Here is an 11,251-nt window from a genome sequence, read left to right on the forward strand (position 1 = left end):
CTGTATGGATAGGCCTCACGGTTCATGAGTTATAAGCAAAAACGTAAAACACGTAATAACTGACCACATGGTGATGCTGTTAGTCCCATGTTTTAATATTAGACTTTTCCACCTGGGACACCTTTCCATGAGGTTTGAATGCTTTAGCACGTTGAGATATTGACTTTCAAACATTGCTCCCATAGACTTTCCATTACACATTTTAATACTTTAAAAAATTATATAAAATCATTGGAATATGTTAGAGATGAGAAAAGTAATAGCTTACATCTCCTTATGGCGATGTACATTTTGACACTTAAACAAAACTGCTTTGCAGCTCTCACACAATAAAGATTTGGATAACAATACTGCTGTCAGCATTCACACTAATAAAGAGCAAAAGTAACATTGTGTGCAAGCTGCTCCTCAGCTGCCTGCTGCTGCTACTGCTGCTGCTACTGCAAGCAGCAAATTTAAAAATTTTGTAGCGCCATCTACAGGTGAAATTGTAATCAAAGACTACAGACTTATATATTAACAGTATGGTGGTGCTTCACTGATGGCCACAAGGTGGGGCTATTGGTGCCATGTTTCAATATGTCATGCACATTGACATGGAAAACTTATGTACTAAGTTTCATTCATACATACATACATACTTACTGTACATAAATACATGCATTCACACATAGATACTTATTGTACATACATACTAGGGCTGTGCCCGAATACAAATGTGTTATTCAGCAAAACACAAATAGTGGGTTTTTTAGGAACATTTATTTCATAGAAAGAGTTTAAAAATTATTTGTTTTTGGGAAGAAAAAAAAGTTATATACCAGTATGCAGGTCAGTTATATTGCTATCTCAGTCTCTCTCCTCTGCTCTGCTGTTACGTCTATGGGCAGGTCTCAACGAGTGGAGTCACATCCACCTCCTAAATGACATACATTTCTTTATTTGGACATCACTCCCGGAGATAGGGGTGTTCCCCAGGGATAAGTGCTCTCAAGGGACTCTCCATAACCTGTTGTCCCCTTTCTCCTTTCCACAAAGTTAGGTTGTAAAAAATAGGCAATAAATGAAAAGTGCAAACCAAGAATCGCCTTTGAAGTTCTTCTCTACATGTTACACGATATGATGTCTGTGTTATAGGTGTGTCGATAAGCAGAAGTAGAGGACTCACACAGATGCTACTCAGTTGTCAGTGCAGTTGTCTATGATCTGGGAGACTCGAGTTCGAGACTGGTGTGGGGACCTTCTTCGTAACATAGTTTATTCATAAACACTTCTGTTAACACTTTAATATCCTAAAACTAAAAGTGTAATAAAAACAAAAACTGTACTTTTACACCTATTTCCACTTTTATTTGAATACAAATACAAATATAAATATAAATAATTTTGCTGCCTCAACAAATATAGATACAAATACAAATACTAGGCTCTCTGCACATCCCTATTAAATACTGTAGTGTGGTTAAGTGACTTGAAGTGCAAGAAAGGATGTATTGACTTAACCACCATCACCACCATCTTTCCTGAACCTTACCCAAAGTGTCTTAGTAACCTAACCTTAACCACATGGGAGTCAGGATGCAAAACCCAGTCTGATGTTAAAGCCCTGCACTGTATGCCCACCATCAACCTCAAACACATCATGACCTTCAACATCTGTGCAGTACAAGAACCTAATACTTTCTGGACTACTACAAAACTGATTTGGTGAAAACATATAGTTGTATATAAACATATTTTTAAGAGGTAAGTTTGCAGGGTTGTACTACAAAAGTTAAAAAAAGAAGTACACACCTGATGTCTCACCATGCAGGAGACATGCTTGTGGTTCCATTCCAGTTGCTCTCAATCAAGTCACTTAATTATGATTTCTTTAAAGCAGCTGACTCAAAAAAAGGAAATTCAGTGCACCATCACCCTGTAATTGTCACTTGTTCGGCAAGTTTCACTTCAGGCTCCTATGTGTACAGTTTTAAACTTTCTGAATTTGGAACCTCATTGTTGAAAGTATCAACAAAGACACCGTGGCAGACAACAAAGCATACTACACAATTCTATCATAGTGGCTTTAATTTCAGATTATTAAAGTACAACAAAACTATTTTATTCTTTAATATTTGTGATTAACAATTATGATTTCAGAATGTAAAAAAATAAGCTTGGTTCTCACTGACACATCAAAGCTCTTCTTTCAGGTACTGCTCAGTGAGAACCCAGAGGCCCTGTGGGTTTACTGCAGTAGGCCCTCTCAGTCTCCAGGTCTCACGGGTCAGTCGTATCACTTGATAACGTTCTAGCCATATCTATTTATTTATCTATTTTGTTAGCAGGAAGTGCTGCAGCTTCACTAGCAGCACAATCCTGCCCTGCCGTCTCCACTTTTCACCACCTCACAGCAGCTTAAAAAAAATCCCACTTTAACACATTAGACTTCCCATTTCACCCAGATAATTACACAATTATCCTTCTTCACTCAAAAAAATCCATCCAGGGGTAATTGGTGTGTAGGGCGGGGGGAGTTACCCAGAATTCACCGCGGTGAGGGTCTGGAGGAACGAATCCAGATAAATCAAGCAGAAAAAGGCAGGGAAAAAGCTGCACTTATTCGATTTTAATCTCGCCACTTTGCAAGCATTTAAATAGCCTTCATCAGACTCCAGGCTTGCAGACCTGCCACTAACCTATTATCAATGCCGAAAATGTCCATTTTAAATGTCAGTGTGAGCACAGAATGGAGTAACAGGTGCTCAGCCTGAGGTGAACTGCAGTAATGCCCCCATTATTGGTTTCTCATAGAGCTGTTACATGTTGCATTGTTGCTGCTCAGGACACAACATTCTGCAGGTAAAAGCGGAGCTCAATTATTGGCACAGAAACACATGCAAAGGCACACAATGGCCAGCAGAACAGGGTCTACCCTGGCTACATCTGTAGCCTATGAAATAACCTTGATAAAAGTAATTGAATTTTGTTGTGATAAGATTAACTTGTGGTAATTATGAGCAGTCAGAGCCTTGAGTCCGTACAAAAGAAACTGTACTATATGACAGTTGGGAATAATCACACCCTCTCCCTCCCTCCCAAGAATATATGCAGCGAAAAAAAAGACAACTGTGAAGGAATCAAGTCTGAAATCAGGCTCTCAGTGGCCGACGCTCATACCCAAACGGCTATGGATGTCCTGATTACCATGCACACGCTCACAGTCCTTTTAAATGTGCTGAGATGGGCTTTAAACAAGATTCAACACTTTAAACCCCAGCAGACTTAATTAAGGGTGGGACCTAGCACATGCAGAGACGAGTAAAGGAGAAGGAGAGAGGAGGAAGGAGAGAGGATCGGGTGTGTGGAGGAGGGAGGAGGTATAGAAATAGTGGTGTGGGATGATGAGGGGAGGGGAGGGAGTGTTACACTGATATAGAGTGAGAACGGGGGTGTTTGTGCTTTATTTCTGCCCACCAGCTAATGTCCACACTGAGCAACCTGCCTCCCTCCATCTCTCAACACAGACACAGTTTCAAGAACAAACATATACAACAAAACAGCAACGTATCTTAAACTCGCCATTACTTTGCCAAAACTGCCTAAAATATCAAACAATGCAAAGCTGTGGGGGGCGCCGCACGTGCTGTTTAACCGGTCATTTCCATACAGCTTTTACATGTTTCCAAAAGATATGCATAATTACGGGGTTTGTACATAATTGCTCCAACACATTGCCGGGAAAAAGCCAGGTTTGTTCTTTTTTCAACACTGGCTCAGAGAAAACAGACTCGGCTTCTTTCCCCCTCCGTTCTCCGGTCTGAACAATTAAAACAATGCGGCTGTCTTGGAAGGGAGTTCTGCTCTCATTATCGCTTTCTCTTCTCCCCCCGTCAGAACATTTACTGCTTAAAAAGAGGCCCAGGCACCTTGGCATTGAAACACAGTCTTTCTTTTTCTTGTCTGTTTTCCCCTCCTTCCCTCCTTCTTCTCTCGCTGCCTTCGCTGCGCTCTTGCTGGAACAGAACAGGTTATGAAAATGGAAATGTAAATAAGATGGAGTCTCATTCTGTTCCACTGCAAAACGGAGCATGCAAGGCGTCTTAAGCAATCAAAGGAACTTTACATAAAGCAAGTTTTACTGCTCTTATTCAGAGTCAGGAAACAGATGCACATTGTTTGACCTGATACCAGCAGAAATAGGCAATTTTGAAATGTAAACAGAAAATATTAGGAACTGTCAGAGACTTCCTTGTCGTGAAACATAAGTGAGGCTTTTAGTTTATAGCAGTGATGCTCTGTCTGTTTCTGCTGAGACAAGCTCTGACACAACACATGATGGTAGGATGTATATTTGTGTCTGAATGAAATGTTTCACTGTCATGTTGCTGAGTGCTTTTTTTCTGAGTGCTCAAGCCCACTAATACCCTACTACCCTGGATAGTGTATCTGTGAGTGTTGCTACTGCCTTAATGGGCAAAAAGCCTTCATCCTTTCAGTCTCTATCATGGTGGAGACATGGCTATTATCCAAATGCTTTGGCTCCACATGAATCGTGTTGAGGGAAGAGACTTGTTCCTCACTGGATTGATGAAAGGTTTGCATTGCTGCTGGGATGCTCTCTTTTGAAAGCAGCACCAATGCTGTTCGCAGGCCATGCGATTTGCTGCCACCACCTCGATCTCACTTTATCAACATGCGGAAAACAGCATTGTCAGTGGTGTGATTGACAGCTCCCTAAGTGGTTACTCAGAGCTTCTCACTCAACACTCTGTCATCCAATTCAAATGTTAGGCATATCTACATCAGGGAGAGACATGCCTCTGCTATTGTCATCCAGTTGTACAACAAAAGAATCAGCCGACTTGCACAAAAGCTGTCAAACACTTTCTCTGCTATTGATCAACAAAAAAGAATTGCAGAATTATAAGACCCCACGCACTGCTGGTCCTCTGTAGAGGTCTGATGATACTCTTTTTTTGCAGTGGAGTTAATTCTCTTCGAAGGCTTAGAGTGGGATTAATTTTTCTTAAATGTCATGGTCAGAGTGTATGTGGCCCAAATTGGTCTCTGCTGACAGTCCACAGACAGTGATTGCGGTTGGCTGCAATGATGTATCAATGCAGCGGGAAGATTTCTTCATCCCAGAACAATATACACCACTCGAGGGACCGGAGGGCAGAAAAAAAATACATCCCTTTACAAGATAAAATTACTTTTTCCTCCAGAAAGTCAGAAAAATGATAGGAATAATACACCATTCATGGTATTGGACAGCAGGGAGGGGAAGGAAGCTGGGAATGTTTTATATGCCTTTCTCATACTCATATACCCCACTGCTGACCAGTGCAGAAAACCCAGGTATACTAATGTTTAAAAAATAACACCATTATTGGTACCTATTGAATCCATTTGCAAGCAATGCAACTTGTAACGGATAAGAACCTGATGGAATCTGTCTTTGCTCTATCTGAGCCAAAATGGTCTCTGTATGAGTCAAATGGAGGAGCCACATTGACAATTCAAATCGAACAGCGCTTTGCAGGCAATTCACCCTGTAATCTACATGCTTCCCTTACCAGCTGGCCCCAGCTAGATTGCATTTTATATACAAAAGGCCTTCCTTTCCGAGGGCCATCACATTCACTCACAATCTAATAAGGTCCAGAGATTTACAAGTGCATCCACAATAACACACATGCAAGATGGTGAAAGCCTTCTGAAAACTATTTTAAAGGGAAATGTAAGAGTTTGATAATCAATAAATTGATTTCCAAGTAGGCTTTTCCATGCTACGGAAACTTTTTAATCCCTAACAGAGAGATTTAAATCAGAACTCTGCCAGAGTAACACTTTTTGCCACAGATCCTTATTAGTATGACCAATTACACTGTAAGCAATGTTTTTCAATGCAACATTAATAGAAATTACCTTGGTTACTTTACACTGCAAAGCTTTTTAAAATTGGAGCAGATAACAAATCCCATATACCTCCACCTGGCTGTATATGTCAATAGGCCTCCCCACAGTTATAAATCACTTACACTTGCAGCACGCTACATTAAACATATACAATAAATGTACTAGCAGTCCACCCTTAACACATATAATTTGTTTTTCTGTGGTTGCCGTAGGGATAACACCAACCTCTGACCTCTCCAGCCTCGAGGAGGTCCCCCAACAGCCCTTCCTTCATGAATCTTTTAGACCAGGAGAGTCTGCAGTTCAAAGTTCCTGTGAACCCAAGAAATAATAAGCCCCTGGATTAGTGTGGCTAAAAATACCCCTGGCCGAAAAGGCTCCAGGTCGGCCCTGTATGCTCATGGACCATTTACATGCTGGGAGGCTGCTGATGAGCACCTTTTCTAGCTGGAGGGGATGAACACATTGCATCTGACATATAATCTGCTGATGGCTGATATGGCAACAACCATCCCAACACCCCCAGACCTCATGGGGTGGTTGTTTATGTCAGTCAGCTTTTATAAGTGGCTAGGAGATACTGAACAGCCACAAAATCAACATCAAGAAGGTCCAGCAACCTGGATAGCCTCAAAATGTGATAACTGGCAGTTTGTTGGCATACTTCCATCTTAAGTTCAGTTGATCCTATGAAGATATTGGAAGACATCCATATACTGGTCAGAGGGTAGCTGATTGAAGATGGGATTTCATATTATTTACAAGGTGTTCATTAGAAATTAAGTACCATCTTTTCTTGAGGAACTTGTGGACTGAACCTTGGCAGCTATTTACATAACCCTGACTAAAACCTTGCTCTAAACACAGGGACAGTCATTTTATATAGCAGCTACCAAACTTCAAAGTTTCCTGCCAGCTCACTGCCAATGTTCTGAGACTGGACACACATTACAGTTGAGTTTCCAAACATCAGTGAGGTGGGAGGAGATCTGGGGATTGAGGGGCACTATTATTGGATGATATAACAAAATCAGGAAGTATATGTTAACCTCAGCCCCAAAAACACAGGCAAACCTTAAAGGGGCACTCCACCAATTTTACACCTCATGATGAATACTAGAGTTGTATAATGTCTTCTGTGGCTGTGGAGAAGCTTTGTCAATTCTGGGAAAATAATCTGGATGATAGCATGGTGATGCCATTAGGGGTAGCTCAGTTTAGGCTTGGAGACATCCAATTACTACAGAATGTATGGCAGAAAGAATGTTTGGTTCTAAAAGTGAGGATATCTGTTGCATGTATTTTTAACATTTTACCTTCCTAGAGCTCATTCACACAGTGAAATATGATAACAAACTTGGACATCAACTTAATGGAGACCATCAGGTTTTAACTTTGAAATACTGAAGAACATTTCAATGTCATGTGAGATATTTTTATTTGCAAGTTTATCTCCAAGCTTCTCAGAATAACCTGTGGATTCTGCAAGTATCAGTACTCAGCCCCTTTCTATTTAATACATGCTGCTGTCTTCAGATTTTCTGGCCAGATATCTACATTTCTCTCTCCCAGAATGACTGTGATCCCACTGACTCACTATTAGGGTTTTTCCATTAGCCTGGGTTGGTCTGCTTTAGCTGCACTGTAACAAGCCAACCTGTGATGAAATGCGTTTCCACAACTACTTCACAGCAGGGGATAGATGTAGCGAGCCACACAGCTGTGGTCAACGTGGCCAACCTGTGATGACCCCTCCCATCAACACTTAAACAGTTGTGTGTTGCGAAACTCAACTCTTGAGAGTGCTTGAGACCAGAGAGAAAGCTAAGTTTTTAAAAGTCTCTCTGTGTTCATCTCTTAGGGCTTCTAAAGTTTCTACTGAATCTGTGTGGTTTGAAGTTTATACAACAAGATCTGGAGATATTTGGAGCTATTTGGTCAGTTATAAATACTACAGGGAGGAACAGTATGAGCAGACAACAACTTACTGCACTTTCTGCAAATGACACACCTCCAAGTAACCGCCAGGTAAACAACTTCTCTACTACTCAACTAGTCCAAAAACCATGGAAAAACGATATATGTAAGTGCATTTAAAACAGTAATGATTGGCCAGACTCATTTTGGCGCCCACTGGGAAAGACAGAAAATGATTACACACTTTTTACACAGTTTTTATCTGTAAAAAGTTACAATTAGGCCAGATATCTTGATTCAACAGTCATTGAATCAATTACAGTGTCAGCCATTCATCATCTAAAAAAATATAGCTAGAGTAACATGACTCATGTCCAAACAGAATATAAAAAAATTGGAAATGTAGTGGCCTCAGTTTAATCCAGAAAAAGTCTGCAGTGACAAGCACAAGACATGTCTACTTTGACATTTAACCAAAACCCCCATCTCTCACCAACTTTAACCAAAGTGCTTTTGCCTAAACGTAACTACAAGTGGGATTTGGTATGTGAACCCAAACTTAGAATATCCTGGATGACAGTATCCTGTCCTATCCATGTTTTACTTCTTAGTGGACATGTAAATAGTAAAAATGCTGTTAAGAGAGAAATTAGTTAAAGTGACATCAGCCTTTGTTCTGTCTTAACAAAGAAGGACTGTGACAGAAGCAGCAGCTGTTTCCTTCTAGATGAAGTTGTGTTTAGATGTATAATGTGCAGGCTGGATAACCACTGCATGCTATCTATGTTGGGATATTAGAGAAAAATAAAATAGCTTATTATGAAGGAACATTTTATGTCCCGGCTGTGCTTTGTGTAGTCCACGTAATTTATGGCACATTTTCCCTGCATGGTATGCAGCAGAAATACTGCATTTTGGCTGGCAGGTTTGGTTTTGTTCCAGTGAAATATTCTGTCAACCTATAAATTGTAGTGACATTGTGTTAGTATGTAGCCATGGGCAGATTCTGCTGTAAATGTTTGAGCAGTGCTAGACTGCTATAATAACATCTTATCCCTGTTCCCACTGCATGCAGACTTATTTGACACATGAAGTAGGAGGGGCTTTCACACAGAAAAGTGAACAAAATGTTGTACTTAAACATGCATTGTACATTTGAAATGCTGTATAAGTGCAACATTTTTGAAATTTGGTGTGAAAGCTAGCTTAGAAAACAAAGAAATATGGCAATCATAAAAACAAATCTTTTTACTAAAAGTTTTTAAAGGAATTATTTTGAATTGGAGTCAGCTGTAGTCAGGGTGTGGTTAACCTAGCTTAACATAAAGACTTGAAGCTGGGGGAAACAGATAGCCTAGCTCTGTGCAAATTACCAACAGAAACTAATTGCAACATGTTGCATCTCGTTTGTTTATTCCATGCAAAAACAGAAACAGAATGGTTTAGCAAACAATCAAAATAGGAAGACGTATTGCATTTGTTGTTGGGGACTATTTTCAGCTACGAATTAATCCACATGGTGGTGGAGGTCATGTCCTATCTGTTTGGCCACACTCAGAAATTGCTCAACGTCCTCCTGATCAGATCCTTTTCTGGTTATTGATATAACCAGAAAAGCTACCTCCTCTAAAGAAACTCTCAAGCTCAATGTTTCAGTGTATAAGGCTGTAGTCAGACCAAATCAGGCGGTGCAGCAAAAACGCTAGTCCTGCCATTCATTTGAATGGGGGTAGTGCATTTCGGCTGCAGGCATTTTGGCCACAGTGGCAACACACCGCACTGCGGCCTGAAAGTTGAGCCAGAGTCAACTTTTGGAGAAACGCAACCCGACATCACTGCGGCTGAAGGCTGCGGCGGCCAATCACAGCCAGAGGTCAGACTGATAAGAGCTGTAAACTCTGCCATGGAGGACAAAGACGTTACTAGGACAAGGGGAGGACCTTTCTCTTCGTTTGATAACGTTAAAAGTAAAGTTAGACTTTGCTATCGGATTCCCAACTCATTTTAAAAAAGACGAGAGAGAGATAGAGAGAGAGAGAGAGAGAACACCAGCGAGTGAGAGCAGCTGTGGTCGAGCGAGCTAGAGAATGAATGAAGAGAGGGAATGCTGGTAGCGAGAAAGCTGGTGTAGGAATTTGTGCACTCAAATACCCTTAGGATTTTATGGGGGAATTATGAATTATTATTGTGCACAACTCCAACATGAAATTATTCGTCCAGTGACATAACTCATATTAGAGTGGGTATAGTAATAGGGAAATAGTCCTCCTTATTGGCCACACAAGAGAGGTAAAATAGAATTAAAGCTGCAAGCAGCGATGAAGGGGCCCCCACACCTCTGCGCACGTCGGGCTGTGGTGCAATTGAAGGGCTTCTGTCACGGGCATGTAGATGTCTTCAGACCCTAATTTTAGAAAAGTAAAGACTTTTAACCGACATGACCTGGTCAAAGTTTGATTGAAATGTGTACTGTCACATGTGTAGAGACAATAAGTAACTTCAGCTGGACACAGAAAAATACTCATATATTTGAATGGAGAGTGTGAGCGAACCCACACCTTTTTGAACAATTACTGCTTCCACATAGTTTTAGATACAGACTTCATTTGAACTTTAAATGAGTAACGAGACATTGACCTACAAATCTTGAATTTGCATGTTTTTTCTATCTTTTACTGTTTTTGAGATATTAGAGCTTGAGTTTTAAAGTCTTTTCTTGATTCTCCTGTGATTTTAGAATGAGTGTGTATTGCAGAATGTTTTCTTGTATTTCGAGTGTTTGTTTGTTTCTTTCTTTAATATTCCGCCACTTAAACCCTAAATTTGACCCCCTAAACATGCTCAGAAACTCACCAAATTTGGCACGCACATCAAGTCTGGTTAAAAATTTGATAAAATGTAAAAATTAACCCCCAAAGTGCCAAAATGTGCTCGAGAGCGCCACCTATGTAATTAAAATGGCCACCACGGCTGGTAGGAATGTCGTAGAGAGATCAAACCAAAACTCAATTATTTGTCTCATCAAGACCTACAAATCATACACTGACACCCCTTACCTAAATCCAACAGGCAGTCCACAATTAGCCTGTCAATATAAGACTTTGCCTCAATTTTGGCCTCCAAACAAAAGCTATCTCCTCCGAGGGCGTTAATGGTATTGGCTTCAAACTTTCATACATGACTTATGACACTGTGCTGAAAAAAAGGTGTTGAAAACTTCGTAATAACTTGAACGGTTTGGATTTGATAAGCCCTGAAAGTTGCAGTGCCACATCACATCACATGTACCCCTTACAATGCAAAAGAATGGGGCAGCATGGACTTTGTGTCAAACTGAGGCTTCTGACATCTAAACTATAAGTCTGACCACTTTCAAACCTGTATCAATGGATTCATGACGAAATTTCCTACAAAAAATGTAATTTTTATT

Source organism: Thunnus albacares, chromosome 23, assembly GCF_914725855.1.
Source record: "Thunnus albacares chromosome 23, fThuAlb1.1, whole genome shotgun sequence".
NCBI lineage: Eukaryota > Metazoa > Chordata > Actinopteri > Scombriformes > Scombridae > Thunnus > Thunnus albacares.